The sequence below is a fragment of the Lygodium microphyllum genome, chromosome 6, assembly GCF_053477565.2.
Source record: "Lygodium microphyllum isolate KBCC chromosome 6, Lygodium_microphyllum_v1.1.10, whole genome shotgun sequence".
NCBI classification, from domain to species: Eukaryota; Viridiplantae; Streptophyta; class Polypodiopsida; order Schizaeales; family Lygodiaceae; genus Lygodium; species Lygodium microphyllum.
Genome location: NC_141140.1, coordinates 72086186 through 72108749, shown reverse-complemented (window position 1 = coordinate 72108749; position 22564 = coordinate 72086186).

The window sequence follows — 22564 nt, the reverse complement described above, 5'->3', positions numbered from 1 at the left end:
AACAGAGAAAGGTATTATGCTGCTTGTCATTTATGTTGATGATTTGATTATCACAGGTGATAGTGATGAAGATATCCTTCATGTGAAAATGCTATTGAAGTAGAAGTTTGAGATGAAGGATTTGGGAGAGCTGCGTTATTTCTTGGGCATTGAGGTGATTAGATCACCAAGTGGGATACGGCTCTTGCAGAGGCAGTATGGATTGGACATGCTGTCCAAATATGGGATGACAGGCTATAAGCCTATTTCAGTTCCTTTGGAGCAGAATGTGAAGCTGAGCGCAGATGTAGGTGAGCTTCTAGAAGACCCTACTATGTACAGACGCATAGTAGGAAGTTTGATTTATATGACTATTACCAGGCCAGATTTGAGCTATGATGTTTGATTGGTAAGTCAGTTTATGCAGGCTCTAAGGAAGCCACATTTGGATGTGGCTAGATGCATACTCAGGTATGTGAAGTCCACATTGCAGTATGGACTACTTTATGAGACTGGGGTTCAGATACAGTTGTATGGATACACTGATGCTGATTGGGCTGGTAGTATTTCTGATAGACAATCTACCAATGGATATGTGTTCTCTTTTGGGAGTGCTGCAGTCACTTGGAGCAGCAAGAAACAGCCTACAGTTGCCTTGTCGAGCATAGAGGCTGAGTACAGGGGCGCAACAATGGCTGCATGTGAGGTAGCTTGGTTGCATAAGCTACTTTATGATATGCATCAGCCTGCAGATGGGCCAGTTGTCATTTATTGTGACAACATGAGTAGTATACACTTGGCAAATAACCCAGTCTATCATGCTAGAACAAAGCACATTGAGGTGCATTATCACTATGTGCGGGAGAGGGTTTTACTAGGTCTTATTGATCTAGTTTATGTCAGCACAGAGGATCAGGTAGCTGACATATTTACGAAGGCATTGGGCGCAGAGAAGCTGCGCAAGTTCAGAGACCTGCTTGGTGTGCAGGAATTGGGATTGAGCTCGAGGGGGAGTGTTGAGATATCGAGCTCCACTTGTGATATGCCAGGGTGACCGTTGTGCATTTATGTCACTGACTTGTCAGTTGTTTGCAGATGCGGTTGGTACACCGCCCATGAATAATAGCTAGATGACAGCTATCCTTATCTACTCTAGTTCGTGGCTCAGTTAGTATGCCACCTTAGTTAGTTGAGTTTGGTTTGAGACCCACATATAGGGTTCTTCTATTCCTTTTGTACTTGAGTTCTTTTGGCTTACACAACTAAGAAGAGGAAAACTTTTTTCAGCCTCCACCTTTGTGTGTATTCTCCCATTGTGCAAGCAAGAAAGCTACAAGTGAGACTCCTTCCTTCTCTCCCACAATCTTGACAGCTACTATGTATGCTAAAGGAAAAGAAGTGGTTGCAGACACTAAAAATATGAAATAAATGTATTGGACATGCAAATGTGCAGTTTAAAACTAATGCAGTCCAAAGGATTAATTATAGGGTTGCCTTCTTTTAGAGTTGTAGAATTTCATAAAGTCTATGAAGCATGCCAGTTTGGTAAGCAGGCAAGACAACCCTTTTTGCATGATAGAGAAGTGAGAAAAAATATACTTGATGTAGTGCATACAGATGTTTGGGGGCCTACAGAGAATATCTCTTGGTGGTAGCAAATACTTTGTTACATTTATTAATGACTATTCAAGGAAGCTATGGGTATATTTCATGAAGGAAAAGAGTGATGTATTTGAGCACTTCAAATCTTTCAAGGTAATTGTTGAAATAGAAACATGCTTGAAAGTTAAGTGCTTGAGATCAGATGGAGGGGGAGAGTACCTCTCTAATGAGCTTAGTGGCTTCTTGAGGACTCATGGGATAAAGAGGCAATTTACTTGCATGTATACCCCATAGCAAAATGGGATTGCAGAAAGAAAAAATAGGCATATTGTAGAAGCTGCACGAGCATTGATGGCTGAAAAGAATATGCCAAAATATTTTTGGTCTGAATCTGTTCTTACAACTGTCTATATTATGAACAGAACTTCCACAGCTGCAATTCATGGGATGACCCCCGAAGAATGGTTTACAGGCAAGAAGCCCGATGTATCACACTTGAAGGTATTTGGTTGTGTTACATATGTTCATGTGCCAAATAAGTTGCAGAAAAATCTTGATCCAAAGGCTAAAAAATGTAATTTTATTGGATACTCTTTAGAGTAGAAAGGATATCGTTGTTATAACCTTGTCGCAAGTGAGTTCAAAGAGAGCAAGGATGTTATCTTTGATGAGATGAGTAATTGGTATGCACCTGTTGGTGATGTATTAGATGATGATAATGGTCATGATAGCTCCGTGCAGAAAGAAAAGCAAGAATCATAAAGTCTTAGTGGACCAAAAACATCATCTGGTACTACATTATAGTGAGCCCTTGGTTTGGGAGACTAAGGAATAGCCCCACATCTTCAAATGGATCTATAAATATTGCAAGCAAAGACAAAGGAAAGAAGAAAGCATTGGATGGTAATAATGCATCTACTAGGTCATTTGGGACTTGATGGAGATTCTAGTGGTTCAGAGAGTTTGGATGATGAGCATGGTATTCCTCCAATTAGGACACAAGGTGTACAGAGAGCACATAGTAATGTAAAGGCTTCATTGAGTGATCTAGTGGTACACAGGTCTAGCAAGGTCAGATACCTAGTTAAAAAATTTGGTTTTGAAGGTTATGCAACTCACCATTATGCTTATATGGCGAAGGTAGTTGAGGATGTTGAGCTCACTTGTTTTGAGGATGTTGTTGGTCATGCTCATTAGGATGTAGCAATGGATGAGGAGATGGTTGCATTACAAGCCAATAAGAAAGCTATTGGAAGTAAGTGGGTTTACACAATCAAACATAATACAGATGGTTTTGTTAGTAGGTATAAGGCTAGTCTAGTTGGTGGAGCCCCAAGAGAGACACCAAGGAAAAGGGAATTCTACTACAAAAATCTATCTTGTAATATCAACAAGCTTTTATTTCATTCTTTTGATGACCAAAACAAAGAAAACAACAATTCTTCCCACAGCATCATAGTAGATATCTCCCAGGGATTTGATAGAATTAACCATAATCTTCAATATCTTCATATAATTCATCAATATAACAAAGAACACAAAAGAATACACCATCTTTGAATGGAAATCAATCACATAGCATTCATCTTCAATGTCTTCATAGTTTTCTCTCTCAATCTCTCATATACAGTTACACTGTTTTGATAGAATTGGCTTTCAAAACATTTCAATCTTCATCAATCATCAATCCATGCTTCATTCAGAAGAAAATCAGAACAAAACAGAAGCTATACACATTGTATACAGAACCAATCAGAACCTCAATAGAATCTATCAGAACATCACAGAGCTTCATATCTCCACTAAGAATCATCATGAGCTTTCAAAACATAATCAATATCATCCAAAACACTCTCAAACACTTTCATTATCAACCATACATCACTCGAAATCCATCAAAAATCAATCATTCAAACCTCAAAAACAACAAAAATCAGTCAAAAATTTAGTCTTTTTCCACTCTCAACATATCCCCACACTTAGAAAGGAAACGTCCTCGCAACCTAAGGAAAATAAGAATATAAGTTCACTAAAGAGATCAATTTAATCTTCTTCAGTATCTTCAATAATCTCACCAAACCATGACCCCAACTTATCACCTGTATCTCTAAAAAAAACTACTAAAGGAAAACTTCATTATTCATTAACACATGTGATAATCATTTAAAAGTCATAACAAATTTATAAATGATATAAGAGGTTCTTTTTCAACTTTCCATCATAGGCTTGCCATCCACCATCAATAATTTGAAAAGAGCTCTCGAACAAATTATTCAACTAGCACAAACTCATCACATACAATTATTACAACACACACAAACACTAACACAACCATCTAAGTGATACCTCCAAAAAGAGAGAGATATATCATTAAGAATCATCCAAAATACATTGCAAAGGCATCAATGAAGATGATCCCTTTTGAAGGCTTGGTGGTTTCGACATGGAAAAGGACTCATCCACAAATGTCTTGAAAGGATTTTGAAAGAACTGCAGGCAGGACATCCTTTCTAGCAAAACAAGGTATCTGCTAGGTAGACATAGGGCATGAAAATATAGGACATCCAACTATTGGGAATCAATGTTCACATTGGCATTCATAAAAAGCTTTGGAATGGCCTTTTGATCATTATGGGAATGCCTATGCATGTATGCTAGATACCAAGCAAATTGAGCTGTCAATCTCACTGAAGGATCTAGAGATTGTGAATATTGGTGAGCAAAATGGAGGTAATTCTGGTATGCTTGACTAGCAGTTTTCCAGTCCCCTGGAATTAATGGACAATTTGTTTGTGGTCCTATGAGAGAATCAGTTGAGCTCCATCCTCTTCTTCTTGGAATCTGCTAATCAAATCCATCGTACTCACTAACCAACTGAGGGGGTTGAGAAATAGAAGTGGCAGGAGATGGAAGTGGAATAAGTAAAAGAGGATGAAGAGATGGGTAGGAAAAATCATAAAAGGAGGAATAAGATAAAGAAGGAGTGGCTGAAAATTTAAGTGAATTAGTTAGGAAAGGTATCAATTGATAAACAGGAAAAGTAGAAGGTATATGGATAGATGGAGAAGGGCATTGTGGAGAAGGGGAAAAAACTCGATCTTCGATGAAAGAACAATAGGTAAATATAAGAATTTGAGGAAAACTTTGAGGTTGGAAAAGAAGATGTAAGATAGCTGCTGAGTTGGATTGATAAAGAGAAAGATAAGTATCATAGCGATAGGCCATTTGTTGATAGTACAATAGGCTAGGAACAGAGGGACCTAAAACAAATCTTCTTTGGTAGGCATAAAAAAAGGATGAATCAAATGGATGGTTCTTGGAAAGATGAGCTAGGAGATCCACCCTCAGTTGGTTAGTGCTCTGCACATAAGTAGAAGATGTATTCTGACGTTAATTCAGGACCACAGAATCAATCATTGAATGCCATGAATTGTCAAGGCAAGTAGCCACTTTTGAGGAATAACACTGGAACATGTCATCTATCCTCAACTCCAAATAGTTGACATACAAAACAGCTTGCAAAACCATATCCCCCACATACCAAGCCAGATCTACATCATCTGAAATCAACAAATCACCTCATAGATACATGTAAGAAGCAAAACATGGTATCGGTCATCATAGAATCTTCAAATACCATATGGACCACTTTTGTCAGTAAATTAGGAGACCAAGCCCCACTCCAACCATCCTCTGGAAGAGAAAGATCCATCGTTGAAAGCTTCATATAGAAGGCCAACTTTTGCAATTGATAGTGGACAAAGAAAGAATGGTCCGGAGGAACATACTCCTGAAAGTGCTCAAATGTAGACCATAACAAATCCATCCTGGATTGCAATCTTTCCACTTTATCTTGAAACAATGGACACAATGTGGCCTATCTTTGGAGAACTACCAAGTCCTACTGAGAGATAGAAGGAATCATAGGGACATTGGGTCTTGGAGGAATGGGACCATGACTGTGCCAGTTGGTCCTGCAACTGCTTAATATGGAAAGCTTGTGACTCCACTGTATTACGAGCAGTCTATAAAGCGGACATTTTTTCATCTAAAAGAGTCTGAAACTCTTGAGCTTCTTTGGACATTCTCTCTTTCTCCTCTGAGACTCTAGTGAACTCTGACTGAGCTTCTACTAAAGAAATCTTCAAAGAAGTTATTTCTTCTCTCTGGGTCTCAATCATGTGGGTCTGCTGCTCCATCTGCTTAAACAGATCTGCAAGAGTGTCTTTAGTAGAGGCTAACTCTGAGGTTGCCTTATGCAACTGGTCTTTGGACTGCATCAGTTCTTCATAGAAAGAAGCATACAGCTGTTGAACACAAGCTGTCACTAAAAGTTCAATCAAACTCTGGATGTCATTACAAAGGAATGGAATAGCATCTCCTGATACTAAACTGTTCAGTGAAGGGACTGATATTTCCAAAGAACCCTCTCTATGTGCCTTGAATAAATTGTTACATGTAAGGTAGGCAGGGAGATCACTGCCAGAAGTAGCAAGAACTGTGACTGAAGGAATGACTGAGGGAGTTTTATCTGCCACACGCTTCAAGCACTTTCGCTGAATGACCAATGGAGGAGGGGAATCAAGATCCTCTATGTCAATAGGTTCTAACTCTTTTGAAGGTGATGGGGGAGGAACTGGATCAGATGGAGAAGGTGGTAGCACACTCTTCTTAAGGCCTGAGTATGTCAAGAAAGCATATAGGTAGGAACCATAGGTGACATTTGTGACATTTCCTCTAGTCACTTAGACAAAATGTTGGTCCATCTTTGTAAGCAAGTAAGGACTCCAATTAATGGCCACCCCTTTTAATAGCATCCTGGAAGCTATGAAGAGTTGTTTGGACAAATAATGAGATGGTGTTTTGGCAGGCATAAACCTGTCTTGGAGGAACTGGCAGACTAACTTCCAAAGAGGATCCGTGATCATGGAAAAAGATACTCCTGAAGTGTTTATCACTTTCTTGACATCCAGAATCTCTTTGATCTGCTTCTATAACAGCTTGATAATCTCATCATTGGAGAATAATTGTCTGGCTGTAACAAAGGGTTCTCATTTGTAGGGAAGAGACAAAGCCTTCCCTAACCCTCGGGTTGTCAATACCATAGAAGCATCATGATCCAGGCCCGACTTCTTACTGTATGATGCAAGAAACTCATCACATAGGGATGGATCATATGGAATCAATGAGAGTGAAACAGCCACGAAAGTTACAAGTCCTGCTTTCGCTATATGCTCAAAAGCCAATAGTGAAGAATAATCCCTACTGATCAACGGGACATACTGGATAGGAGGAGGAGCATGAGGTGCCATTCAGATGGAAAACACACACACCACAAACACAGACAATCATAAAGAATGCCTGCAAAACAACCAAAGAGCTATAAAAAAGAAATCAATCAAAAGAAGTACACACACATAGACGTAACTAACCAATTTACCACCCCAAACAACCCACATCCTAGAAAAAATTCGGCATGACCTCTATACATATGAGACCAAAAACTTCATGCGATGCAACAAGCAGTCACCCAAAACCCCATATCAGGCAAAAAAAAAGAAAAAACTTCAAACTGCACCTGTAATCGTAGCACATAAGCAAACCATAATACCATAAAAATCTAATCAGGACCTAACCATAACTTTTGACCAACAATTTCAACTAAGAGGACTTTACGTGTCTATCCTACGAAGCGTGTTTATTAAAAGGGAAAAAAGTGCAGTGAGGGAAAATGGGTTTAATGAAGGGTTCATTTTAAGAAATTATTAACAATGGGTGATATTTTATTAGGTTAAAAACCTTAATAAGAAAACGGTGGTTCATTCTTAAAATTTTAATTACAATTTATTAGGGTGAAGCGGTGCTGTAATGAAACCCAGACTACGATTCCCAGACTGGGGTCTCTAAATGCAAATTCATTAATTAGAAATTAATGGTGATGTGGAGCGCTTTTTTGCCAGCGCGTGCTTTTTTGTGACGACTAGTTCATTTTTATTAAAAATTAAGGTGCCTTTGAAGCGCACGTAGCGTGTGTAAAGTGAACGGCTGGTTGATTTTAAATTATTAGAAACAGTGTGTTTAGCGCGAGTGCGCGTGAAAAAGTGCTTGAATATAGTTCATTTTAGCAATTAATTGTGGTTAAGAGAGAATGAAAATGAATAAAGCTCAAAAAATAAATACTTGGTAGGGGTGTGTATGCAATAGACTGAAGGTGCACTGAGTAGTCCCCAAATGCAAGGAATCCAGTAAAAAAAAACAAACACCACTTGACTGGAAAAAATAAAGCATCTTAGTGTTTTTGTGTTATTTTGATTTTTAATTGATTAATTAATTAATTAATTAATTATTTTGGTTTTTTAAAAAAATTATTTTAGGTGTGTTTGTATTTTGTACAATGTTTGGTTTTGTTTTGTTTGTTTTGTTATTCTTTTTCTTTCTTTCTTTTTTAAATAATTAAAACAGAATATAGGAAACATGAATATGTTGTGAAGTGTAAGGGTGGAATTTCAGAAATCCAACAAGTGTCAACAATGTGTTTAAAATTTATCTAAGAATTTTCAGCTGATTTTTGGAATTTAAAATGAATTTTCATGAGGTAAAGTATTAAATTTAGGGGTTTGACTTCAAATAATACTTTGGCCATTTATGTAAGCATTTCCAATTGAGAAATTATTGACAAAATGGGCAAGGGGAATTGTGGAATTTTTTGAAATTTTTTTGGAAATATTTCTAAATTTTTATCAATTTTTAATGAATTTTACTCATTTTACATGTATTTTTGAAGGAATTTTGAAGTTTTGATTTTTTTTCAATTTATTTTCTTGAATTTCCACTTTAAAAAATATTCCAAATGATTTAAAAAATATTGGCATTTTTTAATGAACTTTTTGGATTTTTAAAAAGAGTTTAAATAAATTTTTGAAGTTTTTAGGTGTTTTTATATATGTTGCGGGTTTGAAACTTAAAAGGCGGTACCCGAGCTACGCGTGAACAGCTGAAGATGATTGCGTGTGAACGGCTGGCTGCAACACACCACCGCACGGACAAATCGAAAGCGCGTCCTCGTGCGTGAACGCCTGCTAGTAGCTCACGTACTCGTGTACGCGCTGCATTGTGAACAAGGGAGGTAGAGGGGAAAAGGGCAAGAACGAGGCGAGCACGGGGGAAAACGGGGGTGAGGGGAGGATAGGGGATGAAAGGATCGAAGTTAGGTGAGGGAAGGAACGGAAGTTAGGTAAGTTAATTAAGGTGATTAAGTAAATTAAGTAAATTAGGTTGATTAGGTGAATTAAGTTGACTAGGTTAGTTAAATTGATTAAGTTAGGTTAGTTGATTAGGTTAGTTAAATTGATTAAGTTAGGTTAGTTGAAGTAAATTAATTAAATTGAACGGACTAGGACTAACCAGGGGGTGGAGGGGGTGGGCGTTCGACGGGCGGCGTGGGAGAAGAGGAGGAGGAGAGGGAAGGAGGACGCTGGCAGTGACCGTGGGGGAAGAGGAGGAGGAGAGGAAAGGAGAACGCTGGCAGGGTGGTGGCCGCGGGGGACGAGGAGGAGGAGAGGGAAGCGGGCGGAGGTGGAGGGGAAGGAAGAGGGCGAGGCGGAGGCAAGGCGGCGGCGTGGGAGGAGAGGGAAGCGGGCGGAGGTGGAGGGGAAGGAAGAGGGCGAGGCAGAGGCAACGCGGCAGCGTGGGAGGAGAGGGAAGTGGGCGGAGGTGTCTGCGGGGTCACGGGAGGAGGTGTTTGCGGGTGGCGGTGGCTGTGGAGGACGAGCCGAGGGAGAGGCAGGAGATGTCGGTGGGGGAGAAGGGAGAAGGGATGGATGACGCGACAGATGGGAGTCACGTAACTGTTGTTTTTTTTTTGTTGCTTTTTTGTTTTATATATATATATATATATGGATGTGTGTAGGTGGGTGTTTTTGCTTATTAGTTATGTTTTTTTTTTTTCATTTATTTGTTTGGCTGGGTTGGTTGTGTGTGTGTGTGTTAAAAATAAAATAAAATTTATAAACTTTGATAGGTGTTGGGATGTTTGTTTGCTTATTTATTATTTATTTATTTTTTAATTGTTATGATTGTGTATTTTTTTTGAATGGGTTCATGTTTATTAGGGTTAGGAAAAATGAGCGCGTCCCCGTCCCGCACGCATGTGCGGGACGGGAGTTAAAAATAAATAAATTTTGCATCGGCAGGATCAGACAGGACAGAGACAGCGAGGTGCGAGGCACCGAGGTCACGGGGGAGGCCTAAGGCGCGTAAAACCAAAAATAGACGCGTTCACGCGCGACATGAGAAATGCGACCACACGGTAAAAAGGAAGAAAATTTAATAAAATTCAAACTGCACATTGGATCGAAAAATCGTAAGAAGGAAAAATGTGCTGGGAGACGAGGGGAAGATGATAGAAAAATGTGACATGGGTTGCGGGGCAAAATCAGGGTGTTCACATGGGAAAAACATAAAAAATAAGCCCAAAAACACTTACGTGTATTAATATCGAAAAATCCGCACATCGGAACGAAGTGCGGGAAGAAGGAACATTGTGCAGAACAATGTGTCCCACAACCCTATCATGGCAAAACACAGTTCCCATCGAGATAGGATGCGTTCACATGGAAAAATGACCCAAAAATGGACTCAGAAATTAATACGGGAAAAACGGTGCATCGGGATAGAGGACAGTAAAAATGAAAAATGTCCGAAAGAAAGGGATTCACAGGGATGGTGCATCAAAACTCAGTTGGAAGGGAATTAGGAGGGGTTCATATGGGAAAAACACAAAAAAAACACCCGAAAACACTCGAAAAAATTAATAACTAAAAATATGGCAGTCGAAAGAGGGGGGAGGAAAAAGGAAAAAGTGGGGGAAAGGCTGGCGGGACACGACTGTCAAATTAAATTGGAATTCCGGTGCAAATAGGACATGTTCACATGGAAAAATGTTAAAAATTGGCACGAAAAAGGCCTGAAAACCCGCAAAAATTAATAGCAGATCAAGTGTACATCGAAATGACATGGAGTGAAAAGGAAAAATGTCAAGGGTAAGGGGTAGGATAGGGCTGGCACATCAGATTAGAGTTCCAAAGTAATAAAGACGTGTTCACATGGAAAACTGTCCAATTTACGGGAATGGCTTCAAAAATTAATAACTCAAGAACCGTCTGTCAGAACAAGGGTTGGTAAAAAGGAAAAATGGGCAATTCAAAGGGACAAACACGGCTATAAGGTTGGATGTGAGTCTCAATGAACGTAGGGTGTTTTCGCATGGAAAAACCATAAAACAAAGAATAAAGGAAAATGGTCAAAGAACAGCTCTGGGGACAGGGTGAAATAGAACGGAGGAGTGGGGAAGGGACCCCATCAGGGTAAAATGAAGTCATGGCATAAATGCATGATCATAGGAGGATATATGCAAGGAGGTATGCAACATAGACGCGCAGGGATGCGTCCCCACGCTTAAAACCTTAGCAGGAAGGGTAAACAGAACAACAAGGATCTAATACCACACATCAGACCAACCACGAATGTCCCCACACTTAAGACATGACCGTTACTGAGAAACATAAGGTGTAGGGTTAGAAAAACTTGGCACATATTGCCGAGGAGGAATGTCAACTATCGAGGCTGCGTCTTGTATCGTTGTCGCAGGAGGTACCAAGGTGTCTTCACAGCACACGTCCTTTGTAGCAGGGACCATGCAGCAGCACCCAGGGAGATAGCTGGTTGAAGGAATTGCACGAAATTCGTCGATGACGAGGGATATTGCACTCATTCATGATCACTCAAATGGAATGAAAGAGCAGTCACTCACCCCATTACTAACATCACTCGAGGTAATAATGATGGAACCCAGAGTTCGCACCCAGTGTAGGAATCGACAAGGGAATGGTGCAGAAGGAGTATGCCAAGGTGCACAATTGATGGTGTATTAGTGCGTCCAACCCGTCTGGCATAGGTGCAAGCAAGAAGGCCAGGGAGCCTTGTAGTGCAGTGTACAGAACAGAGTGACGTGTCTTGTGCTGATGGCAGAGACCCATCCCGTGGGTGCATAGGGAAACGAGAATGTAGCTGACTCCAATGGTTGTAACGCCCCTCAATCCTCACCTCTCGATAATTGATTGAAGAAACGCCAGTCACACTTAGCCCACCCTCTGTCTCATGCTTTGTTGAAAGATACAGAGCAAAGCCCATTCCTGAAACCCATTGATGTAATCCTCATTGTCACTTGTGCAGAGCTTGTATGCCTTGTGTGCTTTTGATGGTGCAACTGTGCATTCCGCCTTGTGCCGGGATACAGTGCAAGAAGGAAGGCCAAGGAGCCTTATGGTGTAGTGCACAGGAACAGATCGTGCGTTGTGCATTGAGAGGCCCATCCAGTGTGTGCAACACTCCATTCACACATCTCACCTCTCATTTGATTTAAAGGGAAAGACTGGTCACTCACCCCACCCTCTGTCTCACGCTCTAATAGATATAGAGGGCAGCCCATACTCACATTCCCAACCTGTTAGGATGAAAGCTTGCATCACTCAAGGGGTTGGTGATGAAGATCATGTCGGCTGTTATTGTCATCAGGATCTTGAGGAGGAGGCGTATCCAGGGAGGCAGCCAACAAGTCTGGTACTATGCGACTCCTCGCTCTCGTGGCCCTTCCAGGGAGCGTGGCTCAAGCTCAGGTGGATGCTATGGAGACACGGACGCGGTGTCTCCATCTCATCGTTCAGCTGGAGCTGCATCATCTCAGGGATTTGTCACACCTGTGGGGATGTCTACTCCGGTTACTCCAGCTTTTGCTCAGCCGTCAGCAGGTGGCACCCCTGTGGGTGCCATTCTGAGAGTAAGAAAAGTCGTATGTTAAGAAGGGCAGATGGACTAATATTGCAGAAACAGCGCACTAAGGGAGGTGGCTTCAAATTACTTGCTGGAAAGGTTTGCTATTGATGAGTCAGCTATCCTGAACTGCAGGGTGTTACCATCTTTTCCATGGTCAGCTTCTCGCCCAAGGGTGTTTCCACCTTTTCTTGGAACGAGGCCTGTTATGACAGGGAATTTCTTCCTTTTCTCCCATAATAGTTTGTTTGTTTTTGTTTTTGTTTTTGTTTTTTTTCTTCTTTTTTTTCCGTGAAGAAATAGAATGGTAGAAATAACATGGGTCAGGACCAACCTCCCCACCGTTGGATCAAACGAGAAGAGAACAAGGTTGGGTTGAGATGTTTCTGCGAGGGGTTAGCAGAATGAGACCGCCTCATGAGGAGAATCATAAGGGCTATCAGAAGCACGACGAAAAGAATAGTGCACCGCCCAAAAGGGGAAGGGTAGGTCAACTGTGATTGCCAAGATCCCCAGGGAGGGAAGTACTTCTTCAGACAAGAGCCATTGATCAGGAAAGGATCATTAGAGGCATCAACGGTCTGCACCTGAATAGAGCCGTTAGGATTGAGAGCAAGTACCTTGTATGGGCCCATCCACCGTTGTTGAAGCTTGCTAGGAAACTTGCCAAATCTCAAATCATAGGCTAGGACAAGATCACCTTCTTTGAACTCCTTATGCTTGATGAAATTGTCATGATGCATCGCGTCTGAGTGGTTTCCATGCACTGTAGGGCCATCCACCGTATCTCATCCAAACATTCCAAGTGCAGGAGGTGGCGTTGAAGTGACTCATCATCTCGCAAAGAGGGCAATTCCAGTTCAACAGGGAAGACGGCTTCTATACCATACACTAGTTGGAAAGGGGTTGGAAAGGGGTCTGTCCTCTAGCTGCCTTATGGGAGGTTCTGTATGCCCAGAGGGCTCTGTAAGTCGATCGTCCCAGTCGCAATGATGTGTGGCAATCATTCTTGTCAGGATCGAGAAGAGGATGCAATTGTTGACTTCAACTTGGCCATTGGCTATGGGGTAATAGGGAGTGGATTTGCGATGGCGAATCTTATACAACTCTGTCAGCTCCTCCATGATTTTGTTAAGGAAATGAGTACCTCGGTCACTTACCAGCTCGAGGGGACTACCAAAATGGGTGATAATATTCTCATACATGAACATGGCTACATTGTTACCATTGTCCCGCTTCAGGGCTTTAGCTTCACACCACTTTGTGACATAATCCGTACATACTAAGATGTATCTATTCTGCTTCCGTTTGGTGGGTGGATCAATGGGACCCACGAAATCAATCCCTCATGGCTTTAGGGGAAGAATAGGTTGTAGTGGCATGGCACTTGTTTTGGTGGGTTTTCCCATTCGCTGACAAGCATCACATCTCTTACAGTAGTCATATGCATCCTTGTGGAGGGTTGCCCACCAGTATCCTGCTAACATAGCTTTCCTGGCTGTCGCTTCTCCTGCAAAGTGTCCACCACATGGTTCGTCATGGCATGTTTTCAATAGTATGCCGATTTCATCCCCTGCAACACATCTTCGCAATACTTCATCTTTGCCTCTCTTGTACAGTGCACTGCCTAGCAAAGTGTAGGGGGCTGATTCAGAAGCTTTTTCTTCTCACAGCTTAAGATGCCAGGAGGATATTGTTGAGTTGCTAGGAGGTTGGCTAGGTTTGCATACCAGGGAGTAACTGTTTCAACTAGAAACATGGAAGCATCAGGAAGGTTAGGATCATCCTGTTCCTCTTCTTCTGTTTGAGGGATCCGTGATAGATGATCGGCTAGGACATGGGAATGGCCAGGCTTAGTGACCACTTCAAAATCAAACTCCTGGAATAGGAGCAACCATCTCATCAGTCATCCTTTAACATCTGCTTTGTTCATCAGGAAGGACATGGCTTCATGATCCACGTAGAACTTGAAATGTGTTGACAATAGATAGTGTCGAAACTTTTCTAGTGCAAACACCATTGCCAAGCACTCAAGCTCTGTCACTATGTAGTTCTATTCCCTATTAGTGACCTTTCAGCTTGCATAATATATCGATTGATCTAATTTAGAGGGGCCCTTTTGACATAGGACAACACCTAGCCCTTCAACTGATGCATCTGTGTGCACATGGAACTCCTTCGTCCAATCAGGAGGTTGTAAAATAGGTGCTTGGATAAGGCACTGTTTTAGGGTATTAAAGGCCTCTTCACAGTCATCAGTCCAAAGGAAATCCGCATTCCTTAGGAGCTTGTGCACAGGGGCTACCTTGGTTGTAAAATGTGCAATAAATCCTCTATAGTAGCCCACATGGCCAAGAAATCCTCTCAATTGCTTGAGGTTTGTTGGTGCTGTTAAGGCAGCAATCTTCTCAATCTTTGCCGGGTCTATTGCAATCCCTTGTGTAGAGACAATATGGCCCAAAAGAACTCCTGAGGAGATGCCAAAGACACATTTGTCGGGGTTGAGAGAAATCCCATACTCTCGGCATCTGTCAAAACATTGCTCTAGGTGTCCCCAGTGCTCACGGATCAAACTATAGACACAGAAGTCATCAAGATACACCTCAATGAAATCATGAAGATGATTCTGGATGGCATCCATCATTACTCATTGGAAGGTGGTAGGAGCATTACATAGCCCAAATGGCATCACTATGTAGGCATAGGTCCCCCATTCTATGGTGAAGGTTGTTTTGGATTGGTTCTCTTATGCAATTTGGACTTGGTTATATCCGCTGAATCCATCTAAGAGGGAATACAACTCATGGATGGCCACTGTGTCCAACAGTTCATCAGTAAAAGGGATAGGAAATGATCCTTCTTTGTCTTCGAATTGAGCTTTCGAAAGTCCACACATATTCAAAGTTTCCCGTTCTTCTTGGGTACAACCACAATAGGTGAACTCTGCTTCGAGAAGTTTCAATAATTCAGCCTTCACCAGAGCAGAGTAATTAGGGTTCATACACCTTTTTCTTTGTCTTATAGGTTTGGCATCAGGCTCTAGGTCAATGTGATGTTGACATACTGTGGGATCAATCCCATTTAGGTCTTTATATGACCAAGCAAACACATCTAAGTTCTCCTTTAATAAGTCTTGCAGGACCACTAGTTCTTCTTCTGGAAGATTGAGGCCCACTTTCATTTGATGTTCGGTACCGTCAGTATCCAAGAATGTCACTTGTCTTTTACCTTCCACTTCACGGATAAATGTCCCACCGATTGCTTCTATATAAAGGTCCGACTCTTTCAAGAGAGTAGTATCCGTGTCTGATATTCCACTAGAACCAATGTCCTCCTTCTGAACGGATGTCTCATTTTTCTGTTGAGATTGCTGGAAGGGTATCAGAGCTTTGATTGCTTCTGTGTGAGTTGTAATTTCTTCTAGACTTAGTTATTCATCTTCAAAGGATGCATCCAGGAATTTCACATAGCACGGACCTTCTAGAGGCCGTGGCTCTAAGGGCTTTGGCTTCTATTGACAAGGAGCATCATCATCATCTTTTCTCTGGACTGAACAGTTAGGGCGACAGGAGCCACTGGTGAACTTAATTTTTATGCCTTTAATCCATTGCTTATACAGATTCTGCAAACTTTGTGGTCCATTGATTAACCCGAATGGAACCATGGTCATTTCATCTAGCATCGTGAGATCTTCGGTCTTTGAGATCTCTGTAGGGATATCAGCAAGATCATCCTCTATCAGAGAAAATTCTTTATCTGCACTTTCATAACCTGCTTCATTTTCTTCCTCCTCATTCTCATCCTCTTCCTCTAGAGGCTCTGTCTCTGCTTCTGTAGAGGCTTTGTAGGAGAAGAACAGATCTTCTGCCTCTGCATTTGCTTCTGCTTCTGTCACTGCCTCTGACTCTGCTTCTGCCTCTGTCTGTGGCTCTGTGTCTGTTACTGTCTTTGTGATTGTCTCTGTATCCGCTCTGTCTCTGTATCTCTTACTACTCTGTATCTGTTCTGTCTCTACAACTGTCATGCAATAGGGAGAACAGTACATCCATACTTCTATTTCACTGTCAGAGGTGATTTCAAAAGTTAATTCTAGTTGAGGCAGGAGGTATTCTCCCATGGACAAGGATTTTACTTCCCTTGGCAGTTGGCTTACAGTGCCCACTGTTAGGGACTGTGCCTCTGTTTTCTTAGGAAAGATCTGTTTGATAGCCTCTTCATCTCCTGACGTACCATCTGTTACCTCATTGGAGGAGTCAGTTATGACTTCGATGGATGTGGATCCATTGCCTTTTTGCGATCCATACAACTTCAACACCACTTTGTTGGGTCCTCTGTCTAGGGTTAGGGCTTCTTTGAACCAGTCCGTCCTAGCTCTTGCTTCAAAAAGCCAAGGTCTTCCCAACAGTAGAGGGTATGAGGTCCCATAAGAATTTGGTTTGACCACCAAATATGTCAGCCAATAATCTTTTCCTACAAGGGTTGTTTTTACGTATGGGAGGATGCCCAATGGTTTAATTCTGCTTTGGTCTGCCAATCTGATAAGCCACTATGTAGGTTGAATTCGTTGCAACCCTAAGTCCTTCATTGTCACATCCGTCATTATGTTTACTGATGAGCCTCCATCAATCAATGCATCTGAAATAAAGCACCCTTCTATCCATACACTAATCTCTAGGGTTCCAAGATCTAAGAAGGCGTTAGCCACATCGAATTCCTTTACAGGCTCCAGGGCCTTATTGGTCTTAGTTGCTGTTGAAGGAGCGATCCTTAGTCCACGTCTTCTTGTCAAGATGCTTTTGAATTTCTTTCGGCGACTGGGAGACAGCATCAGTAATTGTTGGGATGTTAGGTTTGGTTTAAAGGTGTCTTGGTCTTTGACCAAGTCATAATCTTTGATAGGATCCACAGGCTTCTCTAGCCGGCTAGGGAATGGGGCTACACCCATTTTCATCTTTCCTTTTTCTTCTAGTAATTGCAGCATCGGCACTTCCTCTATTTCTGGAAGTGCTTCTGTATCATCTATCTCTTGGACCTCTGGTCCTGTCTCTGGGACTCTCTGTAACTCTCTGTGGCACTGCAGTGCTCTGTACTGCAATATTCTATTCTATACTACTCCTCCCTCTGTTGGTAGGTTGAACTTCACAGTCTTGGAAGGAGATTTATTTTTGTTCTGAACAACTGGTTCCTTCTTCTTAGTACGCATGACAGCGGCAACTTCCAACTCTACCAAATTGGAGGTAGGCTCTTGTATCTTCTGTTGGCTATCAGTGCCATTGAACTTTACAAGGGCTGGGCTTTGATAGTCCTTTGCAATGTGGCCTTCTCCTTTGTATCGGCTACATAAGGGCTTGTAATCCACAGATCATCTAGGGTTTGGACAATTTGGGGAGATATGACCCTTTTCTCCACACCTGTAACATTCCACCTCTGATCTCTAACCTCTGACCACCGCCAGACTGTCGTCCTCTGTAACTTTGAGAGGGATACCTCCTTGGACCAAAATTAGGACCAAATTCTCTAGGCTTTGGTCCAATATTCTGTGTTGTCATTTTGGATTCCAGCAAGTTGAATCTTACATTTTCATCCTTTTGTCTTCGTTCATGCATCTCTTTAAGAGAGCAAACATCCTCTATATGGTTCTTCTGCAAATAGTAGGAACAGAAGGCTCCAGGAATGGTTGGTTTTTGGGTACATTCAGTGGCTAAATGTCCTGCTTGATGACACTTTCCGCACCATGTATTAGAGCGCATCACATCTCTTCTAGCTCCCATAGGGGTGGATATATTGGCGGTATTCACCTTCAACGTCTATAGCTACTCGGTAATCATATCCATAAGCTCTTTCTTTATACTTGCAACTGAGTTGGATAAGTAGTCCTTCAGATTTTCACCTCTTGAGAAGTGCTTGTAGTAGGGTTTTGGAAAGCTTCTGTAATTACTGCATACACTAGTTGGGTTGATCCAGAAGGTCCTCTGTTCTGGTTTTGATTCAGAGATCCTGCTGAGACTTGGGATTGTTGATTCCAGTTGGTAGGGTTCCACTGTTGTTGAGTCGCCATTGGAGGAACTGTTTGAGGCCACTGTTGTTGTGGTTGATCCATCATTTGAGGCACTGTTGTCTGTGGTGACCACAGTGGATTAGGTGCATTATACTGCGGCACTGTTTGCATCTGGGGATAGGGGTAGGGAACTGTCCCTGGAACTGCATTTGGTGGGTATACCATTCTTGGCATGGGAGGAGGTAAGACACCTCTTCCTAGAGTCATTGACAGCCTTGCTTCAACTTTGTCATACAATCTTGCACCTTCCATCGCAGCTTGTAAATTGACTGGTCTTCTCAATTCCACAAACTTGCGAACTTCTGGTTGTAGCCCCCTGAGAAACACTCCTTTCTGAATACCTTTATCCAAATGATGGTTAGTCCATCTCTTCAAGATGGATTCCATTCGCGAGACATAAGCTTCTACTCTTTATCCAAAGGACTAACTTAGGTTCATGAACTCCTCTCGCATCTGCTCTTCAAAACCTTCACACCCGAATTTAGTGAGGAAGGCCAACTTCAGATCTCCCAAGTACCAAAAGTTCCTGCTGCTTGTCTCTCATACCACCACTGAAATGTCGTGCCCTTGAAAGTGGTGGGGAATATTTCTAACCAATGCTCAGGGGTTCTGGCATTGTTAGCCACACATGCTACCATGAATTTTGCTACATGAAGATCAGGGTCTTCATTATACTCTCCCTTAAAAACTGGCAATGGGACTACATTTGCTAGCCTGTCATCAATATTTCCACGACGAATCTGACTAGGAAGGGGACCTTGAGTTGCCATGGGGACCTGTAAAGAGTGCTTTTAGGGCGTCAAAGGAGGCTTCTGCTGTGAGCTTGTTCTCAGCTTTTATTTTTGCCTTCTCTCTTCTCACATACCTCTGGACTCGTTCTAACGCTTGCCTCTTGATTGCGTCATTCATCAGGGGGTTGGCTCCAACCAGTTGGTCTGTACTCAACATGATAGTATCAGAGAGGGGCTTCAGTCTCTGAAGGATTCTCTGGCCAACATCCATTCTACTTCCTTCTTCTCAACATCTCTGAATTCGGCTTTCAAACCACTACAGAGGGGGAGATATTCCATTCTGAAAGTATCAAAACTCATTCTTCTTAGGATCGTTGTTGTGTCATTATAAAAATGCCATCTTCTGAGGGTTTCAACAATGTATGTTGTGAAAAACACTCTGTCTACCAACTTCCAATGGGTTGCTAATTGGACAAATTTCCACTCTTCAGTTTGTTTCCAAACAAATTTCCACCAAGATGCAAGTTTCTGCTACTTCAACAGGAAGAGGAAACAGTCCACCACATAGAGCATGCATCGTGATGGTAATATGTTTCCGCAATTGTGGGATGAACTTCTTGTGGAAAGTGGCTTTGATAATGAGAATCTCCAACTCTTTAGTAGAAGAAGGATCTTTGCAAACATCCATTGAATTCTTCTCTTCTTGGCAATGCCATTTCCTTCATTTTTAGCCTATTCTTATGCTTGTTGATGGCTATATTCCCCGGCTGCGCACAAAAACATGGAGCCCCAAGAGAGACACCAAGGAAAAGGGGATTCTACTGCAATAAAATCTATATTGTAACATCAACAAGCTTTTATTTCATTCTTTTGATTATCAAAACAAAGAAAACAACAATTCTTCATGCAACATCATAGTAGATATCTCCCATGGATTTGATAGAATTAACCATAATCTTCAATATCTTCATATAATTCATCAATATAGCAAAGAACACAAAAGAATACACCATCTTTGAATGGAAATAAATCACATAGTATTCATTTTTAATGTCTTCATATTTTTCTCTCTCAATCTCTCATATACAGTTACACTGTTTTGATAGAATTGGCTATCTTTGGCTCTCTTTCTCTCTCTCTCTCAATAGTACATCATCTTCTCACTACAATGCTCTCATAATGACTCTCAATAATCCTTCTTAGGTCATGGATGAACCTCCCAAGAGGTATGTTTGTTGTGAAAAGACACCAGAGCCACTATAGTGTCTCTTCATAGCTCACTACTGTCACTGTCACTCCAGTCTTCTTTTCAGTCTTCAGCAGCTGCTTCTTCCATTCATTTTAGCTCTTTTGAAATTAGATTAATCCTTTCCAAAAGTTAGAAAACTTTTCCAAAGTTACACATCAATTCTAAAGAACACTTACAAAAGATCTACAGAACAGTATAGTACAGTACCAGAGCAAATACAGAATAGTTACAGAGCAAAGACAGAGGCTCTACAGAAGGTTTACAGAAGGTCATCGAACCTCATAAATCATACTAAAACCATTCCAAACTATCAAAAACTATTTAATAAGCTTTCAAAAGATTTAGTTCTTCATCAATCATCAATCCATGCTTCATTCAGAAGAAAATCAGAACAAAACAGAAGCTATACAGAAGGTATATAGAACCAATGAGAACCTCAACAGAACCTATCAGAACATCACAGAGCTTCATATCTCCACTAAGAATCATCATGAACTTTCAAAGCATAATCATGAACAAATGGATGTTAAGAATTCCTTCTTGCATGGTGAATTGCAAGAAGAAGTGTACATGGAGCAGCCAGTACGTATGAGGATTTAGAGCATCCCACATATGTGTGCAGATTAAAGAGGGCACTCTATGGGATGAAGCAATCACCTAGAGCATGGTCTAACAAGATCAAAGAGTATCTTGTCAATATTGGATTTTGTATTTCCGATGATGATCACTCACTTTATGTGAGAAGGGAAGATGCAAGTTTGGTCATCATAGTCATCTATGTGGATGAATTGATTATTACAGGTGATAGTGACAATGGGATTGTTGAAGTTAAGGACTTCTTGGAGAAGAAGTTTAAGATGAAGGATTTGGGTGAGTTGAGATACTTTCTTGGTATTGAGGTGATCAGATATGATGATGGTATATGGCTATCTCAAAGGCAGTATGGCTTGGATATGTTATCCAAGTATGGTATGACATCATGTAAGCCTCTTTCAGTACCATTGGAGCAAAATGTGAAGTTGAGTGTTGACGTTGGGGATGAGATAGAAGACCATACTATGTTCAAGAGGATAGTAGGGAGTTTGATTTACATGACTATCACAAGGCCATACTTGAGCTATGTTGTTGGCCTTGTCTGTCAGTTTATGCAGATGCCTAGAAAACCTCATTTGGATGCAGTTAGACGTATATTGAGGTATGTGAATTCCACTTTACATTATGGACTTTTTTATGAGGCAGGTAAGGATGTACAGGTCTTTGGATACACAAATGTAAATTGGCCTGGTCAGACAGAAGATCTACTAGTGGATTCATGTTTTCCCTTGGTAGTGTAGCAGTAGTTACATGGAGCAATAAAAAGCAACCTACAGTTGCTTTATCAAGTACAGAGGCTGAGTGTAGAGGTGATGCTATTTCAGCACGTGAGGTGGAATGGCTGCAAAAGTTATTAAGTGATTTGGATGTGCAAGGAGATGATTTGGTTGTCATTCATTGTGACAACATGAGCAGCATATAGCTAGTGAAGAATCCAGTGTTCCATGCTAGGACAAGACACATTGAGGTGTGCCACCACTTTGTGAGAGAGAAGGTATTTGCAGGAGAGATTGACTTGGTATATGTCAGCACATAGGATCAGATAGCTAACATTTTCACAAAGGCATTGGGTGCAGAGAAGCTTCGAAATTTTTGAAGCTTACTTGGAGTTGTAGAGATAGAGTTGAGCTTGAGGGGGAGTGTTGAGATGGCAAGCTCAACACATGTGGACATTGACGATGGATTGCTTGGCTAGATGGGCCCGAACATCTATACTTAGCACGTTGGTGGTCATTATGATACTCACATGGCCACTAAATTATCACTTTTTATATTTAGTTTGTTACACCTACCTACAACTGGAAAAGATACAGCGCCAGTCAATTAGTGTAGTCTGTTATGTACTATTTGACTTAGTAGACTACTTTCCTTTATGTTGTATCTTATCTATACTTTGTGTACATTTGTATAGTGTGAGAAAGAAGAAGAAGAAATCGGCAAGAAAACATTTTGCCCTCCATCTCTCTTCTTTTGTTCTTAAGTGAGCTTCCTCTTGTGTATAAGCAAGTGCATCTGCAATCT